Source organism: Panthera pardus, unplaced genomic scaffold (genome assembly GCF_024362965.1).
Source record: "Panthera pardus isolate Hobbes unplaced genomic scaffold, ASM2436296v1 HiC_scaffold_17, whole genome shotgun sequence".
In the NCBI taxonomy this organism is placed as follows: Eukaryota; Metazoa; Chordata; class Mammalia; order Carnivora; family Felidae; genus Panthera; species Panthera pardus.
In genome coordinates, this window is record NW_026526732.1 from 55,226,734 (window position 1) to 55,243,969 (window position 17,236).

Consider the following 17,236-nt stretch of genomic DNA (forward strand, 5'->3'; position numbering starts at 1 on the left):
AATCTCAAGCAGTCTCCATGTTCAGTGCAGAGCCCCCTTGGGGCTGGATGTCAAACCAAGAGTCAGACGCTCAACTAGCTGAGCCACCCAGGCGCCCCCCGCCCCCCAAAACATATTTGGATGCATTTTCTCCCAATAATTTTTCCATGTTTGGTGGTTGTTTTTGTTTTTGTTTTTTACAATCATGCTCATTTTAAATAAAATTCTTGAGTGTAAAGAGTAAAATCTTGGGAACCAGTCTGATTACTCTCTAAAATGCCTTCTAAGATTTTGAGAGATTTACCCAAGTAAGAAAATTAGGCAGTATAATTAAATGGGCACAGTAACTGGGTCGATTCAGGGTGATAAAATCCTCCACACGGTGAAAATAAAGCCTAGAGTGTTACTCAACAAGCAGAACATAAACTTAGGCAGTTATGGCTGATACACAGAGGTGAAGAAGAACCTAGAAGCCCCACTGGGCCCTTAAAGTGTATCAAAACCAAGAGCCACCCTCGCAAATCTGTGACAGTCAGCAAGATTTCGAGGCAGTAAAGGGAAACATCAGGAGAACAAAGTTATGGTGGAGGAGTTAATGATTTCTGTGCATCAAATTAATATATGAAAGTGAATTGAAATAAATCCCTGAGACTGGCAGCATTTACCTCAGTGTTAGCGGGAAACTGGAGAGCCAAGACTCTACACTGTTCTCCAAATTAAGTCGTTTGTCATGGAAAACAGGCTCTGTTATAAACATGGTCAGTTCTATGCCTTCCTTTGTTGGTGTATGTTGATGTTGACTTGATGTTGAGAATAACCCAAGTACATGTGTGACAGCAAATCTGCTGAAAAAGTAAAGGAAAATTCTGTTTTGATGGCAGTAATCTTCAGAACCCTGCCTCCCCTCCCCGAGTGGACTTTATTAGGGTCACATAGGAGGCAAAACTTTTCCCTTACCCTCTTAGGAACTCCAGCTGGACTTGAGAATTAAGTTGACATATGACAGGTTAAAAAGAAAAGAAACAAATTTTATTTTTATATGTACATAGGAGCTTTCACAGAAAAATGAAGACTCAAAAAAGCAGTAAGGCCTCAGTGTTTATATACTAGATTGACCAAAGAGTAGTAATTATGAAAAAGTAACTAAAATGTATGAGGAGACTAAAGGAGGATAGGGTTACTTTGGTTAAATTTGTTTGTAAAACTTCAACTTGGCCTTGACTCCCTGTCTCTGGTGATGAGAATGTTCTTTTCCTCCAGGTGCAGGGGAGGGTCTGTTACATATGGGAGTTTTATCTCCTGTTTTCAGGAGGAAAAGGGGAAGTCCTTTCTAGTGCCTTTCTTACACCTGTTGTTTTTCAAGTGCCTTCAGCTCAAAATAGTCAATATGTCAAACTGGCGTATTTTGGGGTGGCATATTCTGAGCCCACTCTAAGCCCTGTGTTACCCTCAGTCTCACTCTGGGGAACCCAGGTGGGCTTTAGAGTTGATGTACAAGGTGATGGTAACAGCCTGTGGTGGGTGTGAGGAAGTCAAAATGTGCATAAGAGTAAAACCGACTCAAAGCTCTACCTTTGTACCAATGGTTGCCAGAGGGGAGGTAGGTGTGGGGGTGGGTGAAATAGGTGAGGGGGATTAAAGAGCACACTTCTCACGATGAGCATGGAGTAATGTGTGGGATTGTTGAATCACCATATTGTACACCTGAAGCTAATATAACACTGGAATCAATACTGGAATTAAAATAAAAAACTTAATATAAATAAATAAATAAAAGCTCTACCCTTTGCTCCTTTCTCAATTGGTTTTGCCACAGGTTCCTCAAGCACCTGACCTTGGGGGGTCTGAGCCTGGAGGAAGTTCCCCTGGGCTCCACAACTCTGGCCTCTGTTGACAGGCATGGCTATACCTTTGATATATGTGGCCAACAGCACCCATCCTTCCATTACATATAACTTGCCCATTCTCCCTGGTGCAAACTTTATTTACTTCACATCTTAAAAAAAGAAAAAAGACCTCTGTAGGTGTCAAAAATGTTCATAGAAGACAATTTTTCTCCTGACAAACAAAGATACTCCTCTGTAACCATAATACAACTGTCAAAATCAGGAAATTCAGTGATACATTTTGGTGGGAGGAAAATTTTCTTCTACCATTTTATATTTGAATGGGGGGCTGTGAATTAACTGACATTAGATTAACAGGAGAAAAGTTTGTGCATGTGGAAGCTTTCAGATGAAGAGACAACCTGGACAGCTAAAGGAAGGGGTTTATACATCAACTTAATAAGGGAGCAGGTAGAGGTGTTAGGGCTTCAAAGGATGGAAGGTTGGGATGAAGCTTGTTTACACAATTTTTTGGAATGTCCTGGTCCCCAAGGTCATGCTTCCCTGATTGGAGAACTCCCTGGAGGAGGTAGCTGACTCTCACAAAGCTCTACTGTAGTCAGATATGGGAAGTTCACATAGGAATTCTTTGCATTTGCTGTTGCAGATGTTTCCACTTTGAAGTAATCTTCATATCATTCACGTGTGCAGTCAGTCCTATCATTAGTCACCTAGTCCACAGTCCCTATTCATGTTTTGTCAACTGTTTAGTATCCTGTAGAGAAAAATGATCCAATCCAGGGTCACCTTGCATTTAGTTGTCATATCTCTTTGGTTTTCTTCAACCTAGAAGAATTCCTCAGGAACTCTTTTAGGGTCTTGGCATCTTTGAAGATGATAGGCCAGTTATTTTGGCAAAATGTAGTTACAGTGTTTTTTAAAATATATTCCTTCATCTGTAAGGGAGGAAAGAAGATCCTTGCTACTCTAGCCTTTTAAATTCTTGTCTGGGACCCTTGTAACAAAAAGCAGATTAACAGGAGAAAAACAAAAGCTCATTACCATGTATATCTCATATATACATGGGAGAAACTCAGAGTAACTCGAGGAGGTGGCTTAGAACTCTGGCTCTTGTAGCATCTTCAACAAAGAGCAATACATTTGTGGAGAAATTATAGGATGAAAGGAAGTAGTTTTAGGTCTCCAAGGGTGACAAACTGTGGGAAGATAAATATAAGGCAGGAAACTAATGAAAGAAGGTTTGCTTATGGATTCTTCTGATGTCATCTGATAAAAGTCTGTCTCCAAAGAAGAATAATTTATATCCTGCCTTTAGGCAGGGTAGGGGGAGGGAAGAGAGACCTTTTCCTTCATTTGCTTCTTGTTTTAAAAATTTTTAAACGTTTACTTATTTTCAAGAGAGACAGAGTGTGAGAAGGGGAGGGGCAGAGAGAGAGGGAGACACAGATCCTAAGCAGGATCAAGCTGTCAGCACAGAGCCTGACACAGGGCTCAAACTCAGGAACAAGGAGATGATGACCTGAGCCGAAATCGGACACTTAACTGACTAAGCCACCCAGGCACCCCTGCATTTGCTACTTATTAATTGCTTTCACCTGAAAATAATTTTTATGTCAAAAAGGCATATTTGGGGGTAATTTATTCTGGTTTTCTTCAACCCATTAATTAATTCATTTGGGATAAGTAATTGATCAGCTACTACGGGCTGAGCCTTGTCAGGCATTGGGATACATACAGTGCACTAGATAGATGTGGCTCTTTCCTTGGGAGAGGCCCTTTAGCCCCTGAAGTGGTTAAGAAGACAGGTTTTATATTCAGGATATCTGGGTTCAGGTCCAGCTCTGCTACTTACTTCCATTAGAATCTTGGGCTTGTTACTTAACCTTTACATACCTCACAAAAAGAGGGAAGGTGAATAAAAATACCTATCACATAAGACAGACATTTGCTTGAAGTGAATTAATAATGGTATCTCAGTATATATTAATAATCTGCATCTGAAAATTAGATTTTCTGTGTGAAGATGCTAACTGGGTTCTATTTCTTATGTATGTATTTATTTATTTATTTATGCAGTTTTATACCTTCATTTGACAATCAGCAATTAGTTCTCATCCATGTTAACAGTAGATTTTTGAAAGTGGTGACAGCTACATAGGTAACCAACATATAGAGCTTGTTTGGTGAATCTTCATCCTCCTTATGTTTTTCTGGACAACCGCACTTGCATATGGTGTGGAACATTCCTTACTCCTTTGGCCTAGACAGCTTTGTTGAGCCTAGTGTCAATACACACATCTGGAGTTCCCATCTCCTTTACAGCAAATTTCTGGATCTCTTTGAGTGCCCGAGGGGCACGCTTCTTGAAACCCACTCCATGAATGCGCTTGTGAATGTTGATGGTGTATTCACTGGTCACTACCTCATTGATGACAGAATAGCCCTTCTTCTCGCCCCCCTTCTTCGCAGGAGCCATTCTGCTGGGCTGGGGTTGGAAAGGAAGAGCTCACATTATTTTAAAAGGAAAAAAATATGTATAATATATTACATTTCAACCCAGAATCCCAACCAATTTCCTAACGCACAACTAAAGTATACTAAAACACTGGAAGCGATCAGGATATACCTCCCCCCAAAATGTCACTTTGGCATAGGAATTATTTTGAACAAAGTCATCTGAGTTCCTAAGAAGTCTTATCTGCCTAAAAGGTGAGCCTTAAAAAAGAGCTTGACTGTTATAAATGCACCCCCCACCCTCCAGCAGCAACTCTAATCTTCTCTTCTTGGAGTTGAAAAGTCAGAAGTTGCATGATACCCAGATAGACATTGTCACAAACTATCATATCTTCCATCTATTTTTCTAAAGGCACATTTATTTTTCAAAAAGTTCATTTGCATAAGTGCCCTTTATGCCCTCTTTCTAAGAAGTCATTTGCTCTCCTGGAAGTGTTGCTCTGCTCCTCCCCCTCCCCTAGTAAGATGATATATAAACTCTAAGTTCTGTCTACTTGAGTCTCATTTTTCAGTGAAAAATAAATATACAGGAATAAAAATCTGTCTTTTCTCTTGCTAATTTGTCTTTTGTCAGTTTAATTTGCAGGTCTCTAAGACAGAATCTAAGAGGATAGAAAAACAGGTTTTTTTCCTTAACACATCTATGTAACACATTTATGCAAAATGTTTAAAATATTGATCACCAAAAAATTTAAAACAGTTGTTTTATGTACAGCAACATCTTTTCCATTGTAGTTATTATTTTTATCCGTGTAATTTCTTATCTACCATTCTCTTTAAAACTTTCTGAACTTTTCTGGTACTCATTGTACAGCTCTCAGCAAAAACAATGGCTCAATATGGAAAGCACCGGTAAATGCATTCAGGACAATTGCCAGTGACAGAGCATGACTCACTCTGAGCGTGACACTCTGAGGTCATTCTGAGCATCAGCAACATCCAAGACTACACCCCCTCTGTGGATACTCACTGTGCTTTTCAAAACGTCTATGATTGTTGCTGCTGTTTTACCCCTTGAATTTGGAAAGAAACTGGAAACCTTTCCCCCCACATTGTTTGGCTAAACTATATTGGACTTTTGGAGACATAAATATAAAAATTTTCCATCAGCTTAAAACAAACTCTGTATTGAGAGATACATACATTCTGTGATGTTTGGGTATCAAAAAACAAAAGGTGTTGTTTCGGGAGATATTTGGCAGGCTATGCTTGCACATATAAAGCAATTAAGGTAGACTGTGGCACAAAGAAAGTATTAGCTATTATCATTTTACCTCTCTAAACACAGCATTCTAGTGGGGAAGGCAGGCAAGTAAACACAGAATGGATAAAATTACTGCAGACTGTGATAAGTTTTCTGAGGAGATTGAATACCATGCTAGAGAATAATGAGGGAAGGACCTTCTTCATGAAGGTGGTCAGAGTAGTCCTCCTTGGAGAAGTGACAACTAAAAGTAAACCTGAGGGATTAGAAGAAGCCAGCCATGAGGGCAGCCAGGGTGAAGCATTCCAGGTAGAGGCAAGAGCAAATCCCAAGGCAAAGGTGAGACAGAGCTGCTGGAAGGACTGTCACTGGAGTAGGAACAAGTCTATACGATGAAGCCAGAGAGATGGGCAGACCGAGGTCATGTAGAATCTTGGAGACCATAGTAGAGTTTGGATCGTATTTTAAGCAATAAGAAACTATTATAAATTTTAAGTGGAAGGATGAAATGATCTGATTTATGTTTTTAGATCACTTTGCTGAGGAGATTGGGGTAATAGAAATTTCAACTGGAAGCTGGGACACCAGTTCAGAAGCTACTCATTAATTCAGGTAAGAGATGAGATGACATTGAAGATGGATAGGAGAGGTCAGAGATGAGGATTATTTTGGAAGAAGAATTATTGGACTTGCTGTCGGGTGAAGGAAACAGATGACTCAGGCGTTACACTCAGATTTCTGGCTTTGATAAGTGGGTAGATGGTGGTGCTATTGATACAGAGGGAGAGAAAACTAGATACCAGAATGTTTACAAAGTCATCGCTAAAGTTTGGGCATGTACACACACACACACACACACACACACACACACACACACGGAAAACTGTGTTCCCCATGTCTTTTGGGAAGTGTCATTATTTATAAATGGCAGCATGCTGCAAAATGACAAAATGGTGTAGAGGTTCCATACAACATGGTATAAGAGAAGACTGAATTGTGACGATTTCCTTCAGGCCCTTTTGACATCACCTAGTGATTTTTATTTTGGTTCTTCCTTATAGTACTGGTTGTAATATATGGCTTTTTGTTTGTTTTGCCTTACTGGCTGGAAGCATGAAACTTGCAAATATTCTGGTTGTATAAACCAAACATGAGAGAGGTCTGCCATTATTCCCCAGGAGGCCACAGATGCGGTATGCCCATTCTATCACTTTTTGAACATTAAACAGAGTAATGGCAATTATTTACAAATGACCTTTCTGAAGAGGGTAAGTGTAGGAAAATTGAGGATGAATGGTCCAATAAAAATTGTAGACCACTACTGAAGGGTAGCAGAATGTGCCATCCCAAAATGTACTACTTCGGAATAAGAGTTATTTTGAGCTGAAGGCAATTGAGAAAAGGCAGATACAAGAAAAGCTCTCTGCCCTCCCCATATTTACCTAAAAGCAGGACATAAATTTGTAGAGGTGCCCCCTGTTCCCCTCTCTATCGAGGACAGAAGTTAATCACTGGAGACAACTCTAGACCCTTATTAGCCCAGAGATGGCACCAGAGGCATCTACATAACAAATTTTAGTAACTAGCCTTTATCTTCCATTAGTTTCTTAATATTTGCCTTTCCACAATTTGCTGTCCTAGCAACTTAAAATCCTGTTCCTTTGTCTTGTCACTTCTCTAAAAATTCTTTGTTCTTCTGCTAAGATGTATATAGGCCCGAGTTCTAACTACCTCTTTGAGTTACTCCTCTCTGAGTGCTCCCATGCATATGCACAATGCACATGTTAATAAACTCCTGTTTTCTTTTCCTCTTGCTAACCTCATCTTTTGTCAATCTAACTTATAGGACCCCAGCCAGGGATCCTAGGAGGGTGGAGGGAAAAATGTTTCTCCCTTCCCTACCTGACAAAGAGCAGAGAGTGTATACGGAGGGCCCCAGGAATAGGGCAGTAGTTCTGGTATGGAGAGGACAGAGGGATGCCTGCCTCATTTCCTAGTTGTGCTAGTTTAGCCAGGCCACAGGCTTCAGCGAGCCCTGGTTTCTCCATCTGTGAAATGTTGCTTTGGGAGATAGGGAAGTAGAACAAGAGTTAACTAAGGTCGAATATGGTAGTGGAATATCCTAGACTGTTATAGAAACAACCCCTGAAATTCCATGGCTTCAGTGGGTTGGCACAACCGAACTAGATTCAAATGTGGGTCATTGGGAGTTATCTTTCCAGAGACCATGGGATCCGTATTTCCATTGTTTTGTGATGCAGCCTCAACAGGCAGCCTCCAAAATTGTTGAAGACAGGAAAGAGAGGGTGTAGAACTGCGTGATATTTTTTAATGTTCAGACCTGGGAGTGGCTTATGTCATTTCCACCCATTCCCCCACTGGCCAGTACGGAGTCATAGAGTCCCAGTAAAATTGCAAGGTAAGCTGGAAAATGTAGTGCTCAGTAAGAGAAAAATAAAATAAAATAAATTTTTTAATGAAAAATTGGAGAAAAGAGAAAAATAAAATAAAAATTTTTAAATGAAATAATGGCATTGTCTCTGTTACATTTAGGTGAATGTGTTTTATAAAATACTATCTCTAGCTTTTCTCTGGTGATGATGCTTGAAATGACTAAGTCAGGAAAAGAAGTTAGTAATTAAAAGTATACATCAGGGGTGCCTGGGTGGCTCAGTCGGTTAAGCGTCCGACTTCAGCTCAGGTCACGATCTTGCGGTCCGTGAGTTCGAGCCCCATGTTGGGCTCTGGGCTGACAGCTCAGAGCCTGGAGCCTGCTTCCGATTCTGTGTCTCCTTCTCTCTCTGCCCCTCCCCCGTTCATGCTCTGTCTCTCTCTGTCTCAAAAATAAAGAAATGTTAAAAAAAATTAAAAAAAAAAAAGGTACACATGAGCCACAGATGGATCCCCACCCCCCATCTCTGAATAACAGGGAAATTATTGCTCTTTGCAGAGGGCACAGAAAAGGGGCTTGGGGAGTGAGAGTGAGAAGGGCAGTAGATGATGGATGGATGAGAGACTGGGGATTGGTAAGAGGAAACGTCTTAGTTGGTAAAGTTCATAATTGTGATGAAAGTGTAGCTGGAGGAAAAAGTTTTATGCCCAAACCAAAAGCAAATGCCATCTTTAAGAGTTGAAGGTTTTGTAGCCAACGGAAAGGTAAAGTTTACGGTGTTCATCTGAGGGCAAGAAGTTCCAAAATGAAGATCTTTTCTGCAAATAAGAAGGAAGAGCTATCGCTGGAAAGCATTTCCAAGTTAAATGCTAAGGACAGAAGGCAGCAATAAATGGGGATTTGTAGGGTGATTTATGCAGGATTGAAAAATTAAACCATGTCTCATCTTCTGGTGTTCAAAGACATGGGACATACACTTTGGGGATCAGAGTTCTGCTGAGAGATGTGTCATCTTTCTAAGACAAAACTATCTCAGCAAGAAGTCTTTAAGAAGGGGGAAATGGGGGTGGGGGTGCCGCCTGGTGGCCCAGTAGGTGGAATGTGTGACTCTTGATCTTGGGGTTGTGAATTGGAGCCCAACACTGGCACGTAGATAACTTAAAAATAAAATCTTTTTGGGGCACCCAGGTGGCTCAGTCAGTTAAACCTACCACCCTTGCTTTCGGCTTAGGTCATGTCTCACTGTTCGTGAGTTCAAGCCCTGCACTGGGCTCTGCACTGACAGTGAGGAGCCTGCTTGGGATCCTCTCTCTCCCTCTCTCTGCCCCTCCCCTGCTCATGCTCTCTCTCTCTCTCTCAAAATAGATAAATAAAACTTTAAAAAAAATTTTTAAAGGGAGAAATCAGGGTCCTTATGTAGGGAAGGAAAAATAATTTTCCTTCTATCCTCCTTAGTTCTCAGCTGAGGCCGTATAACACAGGCTTAATAAGAGAAAAACAGAAGTTTGGATAGGTGGGACACACCAACAGAAAAATGAGGAACTCACTGAGTAGAACTCCAGTTTATTTTTTTTAAGTTTATTTATTTGAAAAAGAGAGAGTGCACATGCATGTGGGGGAGGGGCAGGAAGAGAAGGGGAGAGAGAGAGAAAGAGAGAGAGAGAGAGAGAGAATTGAAAGCAGGCTCCTCATTGCCAGCATAGAGCCTGACATGGGCTGGAAACCACAAACCCGGGAGATCTTGACTTGAGCCGAAATCAAGAGTGGGACGCCTAGGACTGAGCCACCCAGGCACCCCGGGGCCAGAGATTCTTGATGATTGCTTTCTTCACTGATGTAGCCCAAGTACCTAGTAGATGCACAAAAACATTTGTGCAGTTGAATGAATCACACAAATTACTAACTAGCTCCTATTGGGTTAATTGGCCTAGGGGTTTGTTTTTCTCTAAAACAACTGCTGTGAACAGACATGGCTTGTGTTGCCCTAAAAGATGGGGGAGGGGGTGCAGCAGGGCAAACCAAAATTAGGGGGAAAATCAGTGTGGACGTTTAAAGGGTCTTTTTGTGTTGCTGATTTTGTATTGCAGGCTTCGACCAATAGTGATAGCATTATTTAAACCATAATTTTTAGTTTTTAAAATCATTCCTTTGGAATGTTTTTCTTTCCTTCTAGAACAAGCGAAACCTGTAAAGAACATAAGCTTCAGGTTCAGCTTAAGCGAAAACCTGTAGGTGGAGATAAAGTAGAAACCAGCACCTCCATTGGATCTTTCACTACCTGATCTGTTTGAAGAGCAGACATGTTTGGACAGTGGTACTTAATGAGATCATTTCTGTTACTGTTTGTGAAGGGCTCAGCTTTGCCTTGTTCTCCTCTGGGCCTTAAGAACTTGGACATTTTAGAATGCTTTTTAAAATTAAATACAGGTTTTCTGTTGCTTTGATGCAGTACAAGGGGACAGCAAAAAAGCCCACTGAAATTACTTTTAGAACTATACCTGAGCAGGGACACCTGGGTGGCTCAGTCGGTTGAGCGTCCGACTTCGGCTTAGGTCACGATCTCACTGTTCGAGCCCCTTGTCGACTCTGCTGACAGCTCAGAGCCTGGAGACCACTTCCGATTCTGTGTCTCCCTCTCTCTCTGCCCCTCCCCCGCTCGCACTCTGTCTCTCTCTCTCTCAAAAATAAATACACATTAGAAAAAAACTATACGTGAACAGTTACTGAATCCTTGTGAAAACACAAATATATATTGAGAGTCGACATTTTATACAAATTACATTTTATACAACATTACATTTTTAAAAACTTGAGGTATAGGTGACATACAGTTTTATATTCGTTTCAGGTGTACAACATAGTGATTTGACATTTGTATACATTACAGAAGGCTTCCCATGAAATTACATTTTGATGATGTGGTGGGGCTGGTGGTTGTTTTGAAACATTATCTCTGTTCTAGAAACGAACGCTCAAATTCTCACTTTTGCTCCACTGGCTACCAAGCATTGGAGACATGTAGGGTGGGATTTGCATCTGTTTAGCAACAAATTTCTCAGCATGAAAAAGAACCCTTTTATGCTTAAGTAAGGTGTGGTGGACACTTTTGCCTCATTCAGTTCCATTGCAGAAGATCTGAGGGGAGTTAGCTAAGAAATACGTTCTGGGCACAGTGGTCTGGTGCCTCGGGCTCTAAGCTCTTGAGCCACCTGTCTTTGCTGTTTAGGGCTTAGCTAATAAGCCCACGCTCTACGTTGGGCATTATATCAAAATTAATTGCACTGCTAGGCTCTAGGCATTAATTTTAGTATATTCAAACTCTGTAAGAGCAGTGGGACATTTATTTACAATTTGGCTTCAACTTGTAATTCTTTACCCAATAACGTTGGTAGATTAGCCCCCTGCTGCTGCTTTATTAGAATGTCAGCTGAAATTGCTCCTCCTCTACATAATTACTTTGTCACAACAATCGGAATTTTAGTGAGCAAATTGATAAAAATGAGAATGAGGTCTTTCATCTTATGCTGAGTCTGATTATTTTGCTCCTCAGCTTTGTGTAGAAGTGCCTTTTTCTTCAACAGTGCTGGTGGTAGTCATAAATATACGGTGGGCCCTTGAACAACCTGGGTTTGAACTGCATGGGTCCACTCGGATGCACGGATGTTTTTCGATAAATACAGTACTGTAAATGTACTTTCTTAAAGTTTATTTTTAGTTTTTTAATGTTTATTTTTTGAGACACACACACACACACACACACACACACACACACACAGTGTGAGCAGGGGAGGAGCAGAGAGAGAGAGAGGGAGACACAGAATCCGAAGTGGGCTGTCAGCACAGAGCCCGACACGGTGCTGGAACCCACAAACCGCGAGATCGTGACCTGAACCCAAGTTGGACACTTAACCGACTGAGCCACCCGGGCGCCCCCATACTTCCTTTTTTTAAAATGAATTTCTTAATAAATTTTCTTTCCATAACATTTGTTTAAAGTTTATTTTGAGAGAGGGGGTGAATGGAATGGGGGAGGGGGAGAGAGAGAGAATCCCAAGTAGGCTCTGCGGAGTGCAAAGCCTGAGGCAGGGCTGGAACTCACAAGATCGTGACCTGAGCCGAAATCAAGAGTCAGACACTTAACTGACTGAAACACTGAGGCGCCCTCACAACATTTCTAACAAAATGTGCAGTTCATGTGACCAGTAAGTCTTCCCGTCAGCAGAAGGCTATTCGTGGTTAAGTTTGAGGGGGGGAGTCAAGAGTTCTGTGTGGATTTTTGACTGTGTGGGGTTTGGTGCCCCTACCCGCACATTGTTCAAGTCCTGTGTTTTGTAACTCTGGGAACAAGCTTAAGGGTTTTTCCTTGAGAGGAGAGACCTAGGGTTAACCTGGGGTTTGATGTGAGGGTTCTCTTGCCTTCTGACTTGAATCAGCTGAGTCTCTTTCAGCACCAGTAACAGATCCCTCAGACTAGAAGTCTCCTGACCTGTTTCGCTCAGAATTTAGGCAGGGCAGTACTTGAACCAACCTGTTTGTCCAGACAGAGGATTATTTCTGAAAGGACCTCCAAGGAAAGGAATAGCCACTTTTTCTTGGGTCACACGTTCCTGTGCTAATATCGACTGCAGTGGATGTTCAGACTCTCAGATACGAGAGGGCCATCTCTTCCTTTCTATCTGGGCTGGCTGAGAGGACTGGAGGGCCAGGTGGCTCACGGCTCCAGTGACAGGAAACTGTCAGTCCACGCGGGGAGAACTGTGAACAGGGTAAGAGAAGGAGGGGGTGGGGGGAGGCAGAGTCAAATTAACATGAAAAGCAATTTAAAGGTTAAGTCTTGCCCCAAAAAACAAATTACAGTTTTTAAGATCCAGTGGAAAGTTCGGGTTTCCCAATCCTGGAGATGTCGAAAAACATATCTTTTAAAAATTTCAAATTTTAAATGGCAAAGGAGCCAGAAATGTGACAATTCAGGAGTATTTATTATTAATAGATACAAGCGTTTTGTTTCTACAGATTTGTCAGCTACCTGAAAGAAGTATTCGGTAACCGGCAAAGAAAAATCTACCGGGGTTTGAGATACCCTTCCCTTTTCAGCCACCACCATGCTAAATATCATGTCACTATAATACATTTATCTAGTTTATGGTAGAAAAGGAAGGGCAGACCACGGGAAAAAAAAAAAAGGCAAAGAATTAATGATGTCTGTCCCTATGTGGTCTCCTTCAGCGCTCTTTGATGATCCCAGGACTGGGCTGTCCCATTCTTGGGTTTTGGGTAGTTGTCCAACAGGACCCAGGGCATAGCTGCGCCTTCTTATCTGGGATCATTAAAGTCAGCCCAGCTGAGGCAGAGAGAGAGGGAGAAAGAGATTTTGGAAAGGATAAATGATTTGATATACAAATATAAAAGTGATGAAGTAATCATCATAAGAAATGCAGTATTTTTAACGTTCCAACATTTGCTTTATAATTTACTTTTAATTTAATGTAATTTTGAATTTTGTGGGTGGGGACAGTTCACCTTTTATATAACCTTCTAGGTCTTGCCCGATCCATGGCCCAATCAGGCGGGATCCCTTACAGCTGATATTACAGGTGCCGCCTGACAGACTAAAAGGGGTTATTCTGTTCCACTGTGCCTGAAAGAGGCTCAACCGGTCGAGAGAGAGAGAGAGAGAGAGAGAGAGAGAGAGAGAGATCAAACACAATTCCTGGGACCTATATTTGGCAACAGTGAGAAGCCAACAAATGGGTAAAACCTACCTGACAAGTTCATCCTGTTTCCACAGGGTAATCAGGGCAATTGTGAGACTGTGAAGTTTAGAGGAGATATTTCAGACTTCAGACTTCCCTTCCGGAATCACCACTTCTTGGGCTTCCTGTACTTACATTACTTTGCTGGTCTTTCTGAACTGTTCGTGCTTATTTATTTGTGCAAGAGGGTGCAGGTGATCCTGCCCGCACGGCCTCTTCTGGTGGTCTGGGCTGTGCTGGGTGACCCCATCCATGTCTCTGATATAGTCCAGAGCTGAGCCGATGTGGGAAATGATGACTCATCGGTAAAATGTAACCATATTCCTCTTTAACTCTTAGGTTTGATTCCTTAATTCTTTCTGTGTGTGGTGTTCATGGGCTGATGAGAATCAGCTGGTCCCTCTGCTTATCAGGCACAGCATTTGCCGAGGACGGAAGGGTGACTGGGCACTTCCGTCCACACCACTGTGCTTGGCGCTCTCTTTCTGTGAATTTAAATCGCTTTATAGCCGCTAGATTCTCTCATGACGCTTTATTTTAGGCTCTGCAAGTGCAGAGGCAGCTTTTCTTTCCCAGACCCACTGCTGTAGCCGTTAGTAGCTGATTCTCCTTAGGACTTGAATTGTCAGATTGCTTTGGGACTTTTGGGTTTGTCTGGCTTCCTTCCTAGTGCCTTGAGAGTTTTGATATAGAAATTTCCTTTTCCTCAGTTTTCAGACAGAGAAGACTTTCAAGGAAACAAGGAAAGGATAGAAAACATGCTGATTTAGAAAAATTGGTGGATTTTCTTAGAGAATGAGAAGACAAACCACAGGCTAGGAGAAAATATTTGCAAAAGACACATCTGATAAAGGACTGGTATTCAAAATATAGACGGAACTCTTAATACTCATCAATAAAGAAACAAGTAAAAAATGGGCAAAAAATCTAAACAGACACCTCACCAAAGAAGATGAATAGATGGCAAATTATTATGTGAACAGATACTCCACATCATGAATCATTAGGGAATTGCAAACTAAAACAACAATGAGATACCACTGCACAGCTGTTGGAATAGTTAAAATCCAAACACTGACGATATCAAATGCCGACCAGGATGTGAGGCAGAAGGAACTCTCATTCATTGCTGGTGGGAATACAAAATGGTATAGCCACTTTGGAAGACAAGTTGGCCGTTTCTTATTAAAACTAAACACACTCTTACCATATGATCCGGCAGTCACACTTCTCACGATGAAAAGTTATGTCCACCAAAAAAACCTGCACATAGATATTTATAGCAGCTTTTTTCATAGTTGTCAAAACTTGGAAGCAACCAAGATCTCCTTCTGTAGGTGAATGTATAAATAAGCTGTGGGACATCCAGCTGATAGAATAGTATTCAGCACTAAAAAGAAATGAGCTATCAAACCGTGTAAAGAGGGGCACCTGGCTGGCCCAGTCAGAAGAGCGTGCTACTCTTGATCTTGGGGTCGTGAGTTCGAGACCTACATTGGGTGTAGAGATTATTAAAAGAAAAGCATGACAAGGCAGGGAGGAAGCTTAAATGTACATTGGTAGGTGAAAGAAACCAATGTGAAGAGTCTATGTGCTGTGTGATTCCAACTATGTAACATTCTGGAAAAGGCAAAATTATGGAGATACGAAACAGATCAGTGGTTGCCAGGGTTTGGGGGAGGAACTGGTGAACAGGTAGACCACAGAGGATTTTTAGGGCAGTGAAACTACTCTGTATGGTATTGTGACGTTGGATAGGTGTCATTATATGTTTGTCAAAACCGATAGTATATACAACACAAAGAATGAATCCTAGTGTAAACTATGGGCTTTTGGTGAGAACAATGTATCAATATTGGCTCATCAGCTGTAACCAGGGTGCCACACTCATGCAAGATGTTGCAAATAGGTGGACTGGGATGGGGGGAGGGGATATATGGGAACTCTACACTCTTGCCTCAATTTTTCTGCAGATGTAAAACTTAAAAAAAAACAATGTTCATTTAAAAGAAAACAAGATGGATCAGAAAAGTGTGTGGGAAGAAGGATGTCGTTAGGGGGTCAAGAAAAGTATGGTCAACACTGATCTGAGTTTTGGGCGGACTTCTGATGTGTTTTTACCACCAGGAGTCTAACTGGTGGATTGAAGTTACTGGCCAATTGAACAGCACACTGCTGTTCACCATCTCAGAACTACTAATGCTATCGCCGACTGCATCTCGGGGAGGTAAGGGGAAAAGAAAAGGACTTTGTAACTGAGTTTAAAGGCAAGAAATAGAAAAGTGCAGAGACTTTTATGGCCAGTAACATTTGAAAAGCTCTTCGAATAAACTGTCTCAAGTTTTGGACTTACAGCAACCTTGAAAGACGGTGATTATGAGCTTTGATGTGGTAGTTTGTGCTGTGTGCACAATACTTACCGTGTGTGTGTGTGCACGCACGTGCGTGGTAGGAGAGACTGCCTGCCTGAGAGCCAGAGAGACCAAAAGGAAGCAAGGAGAAATCTTCATGTTCTGTAATTTCTTGTAGCAGCAGAGTCCAACCTGATCTGGTTTTTCTTTTATATTTATTTCATGCAACTACGTACATTTCTTAATCAATATGCCTTTGTACTTACATTCCTTGAGGCCAGTTCCTGCTTCTTCCTTTTTCCACCCTGCCACATTTGTTTTGAAAGAAAGTGTTGTTAAGACATTCAAAATCTCTCCTTGGTTGTCACATTCCTGTTACGTTGTTTATTAAAATTTGTTCCTTCCCTCTTAACAATGTATCTATCCTCTCTAGGATAGATGGCATCCACTTTGTCCTCTGTCCTTGCTCATCACTGGTTTGGAAACACAGCTCTTGGTGTTTAATTAGCCTCAGTTTGAGATGACCCAAATTTCTTAAGGGGATTCACAACAATAGAGTGATCCATTTCAAAACTTCGTACTTGACAGTTTTAGAAGGCAAACACTACTTTCTGAACAGAGAGCACATTGTCTTACATTCTCTTATGAAGAACCAGGAGGCTAGGGAAGACCTGTTTCTTATCCCAGCCAAACGTCCGACCTTGAGAAAATTACTCAACCTGTCTGAGCCTCAAGGGCTTTATACGAAAGTTAAAGATATTTTTTCCTGCCGAAAGGCAGGGGACAAGACATTTGTTTTCCCGAGGTCTTGTCCCAATTTAAGGTTCTGTGAGTATTAGAACACAAGAAACACTATTCACCTGCACTCACAGAGGTTCAACTTTTCCAAGATGAGTGGGTCATATATCCCTTGAATACCCCACAGCACATAGCATGCTATTAGTAATCTTAACAGCTACCTTTCACTGAAACAATTTATCAGCCGCTTATCTGCCTGGGGACTCAATCTTGTTGAGCAGTGGTTATTCTGGGGATAGAAAGAGGAAGTGGGTGCCAGCAGCCCACCCAGAGACTCCAGCTTCTGAGCAAGCACTAGCCCGGGTAAGCGCTTTCCTCCGCAGGGGCTGAAGGAGAGTCGGGGGTAAAGTCTTGGAGATCTTTATCTCTCCTTCTGCCACCCCTCTGAGTCCACACAT

The 17,236-nt window shown here is 41.6% G+C and overlaps 1 pseudogene; it reads right to left on the reverse strand.

The window, feature by feature from the left end:
- Positions 1–3,930: 3,930 nt before the first annotated feature.
- On the reverse strand, positions 3,931–4,302 carry LOC109263295 (60S ribosomal protein L31-like; annotated as a pseudogene).
- Between the last annotated feature and the right edge of the window lie 12,934 nt (positions 4,303–17,236).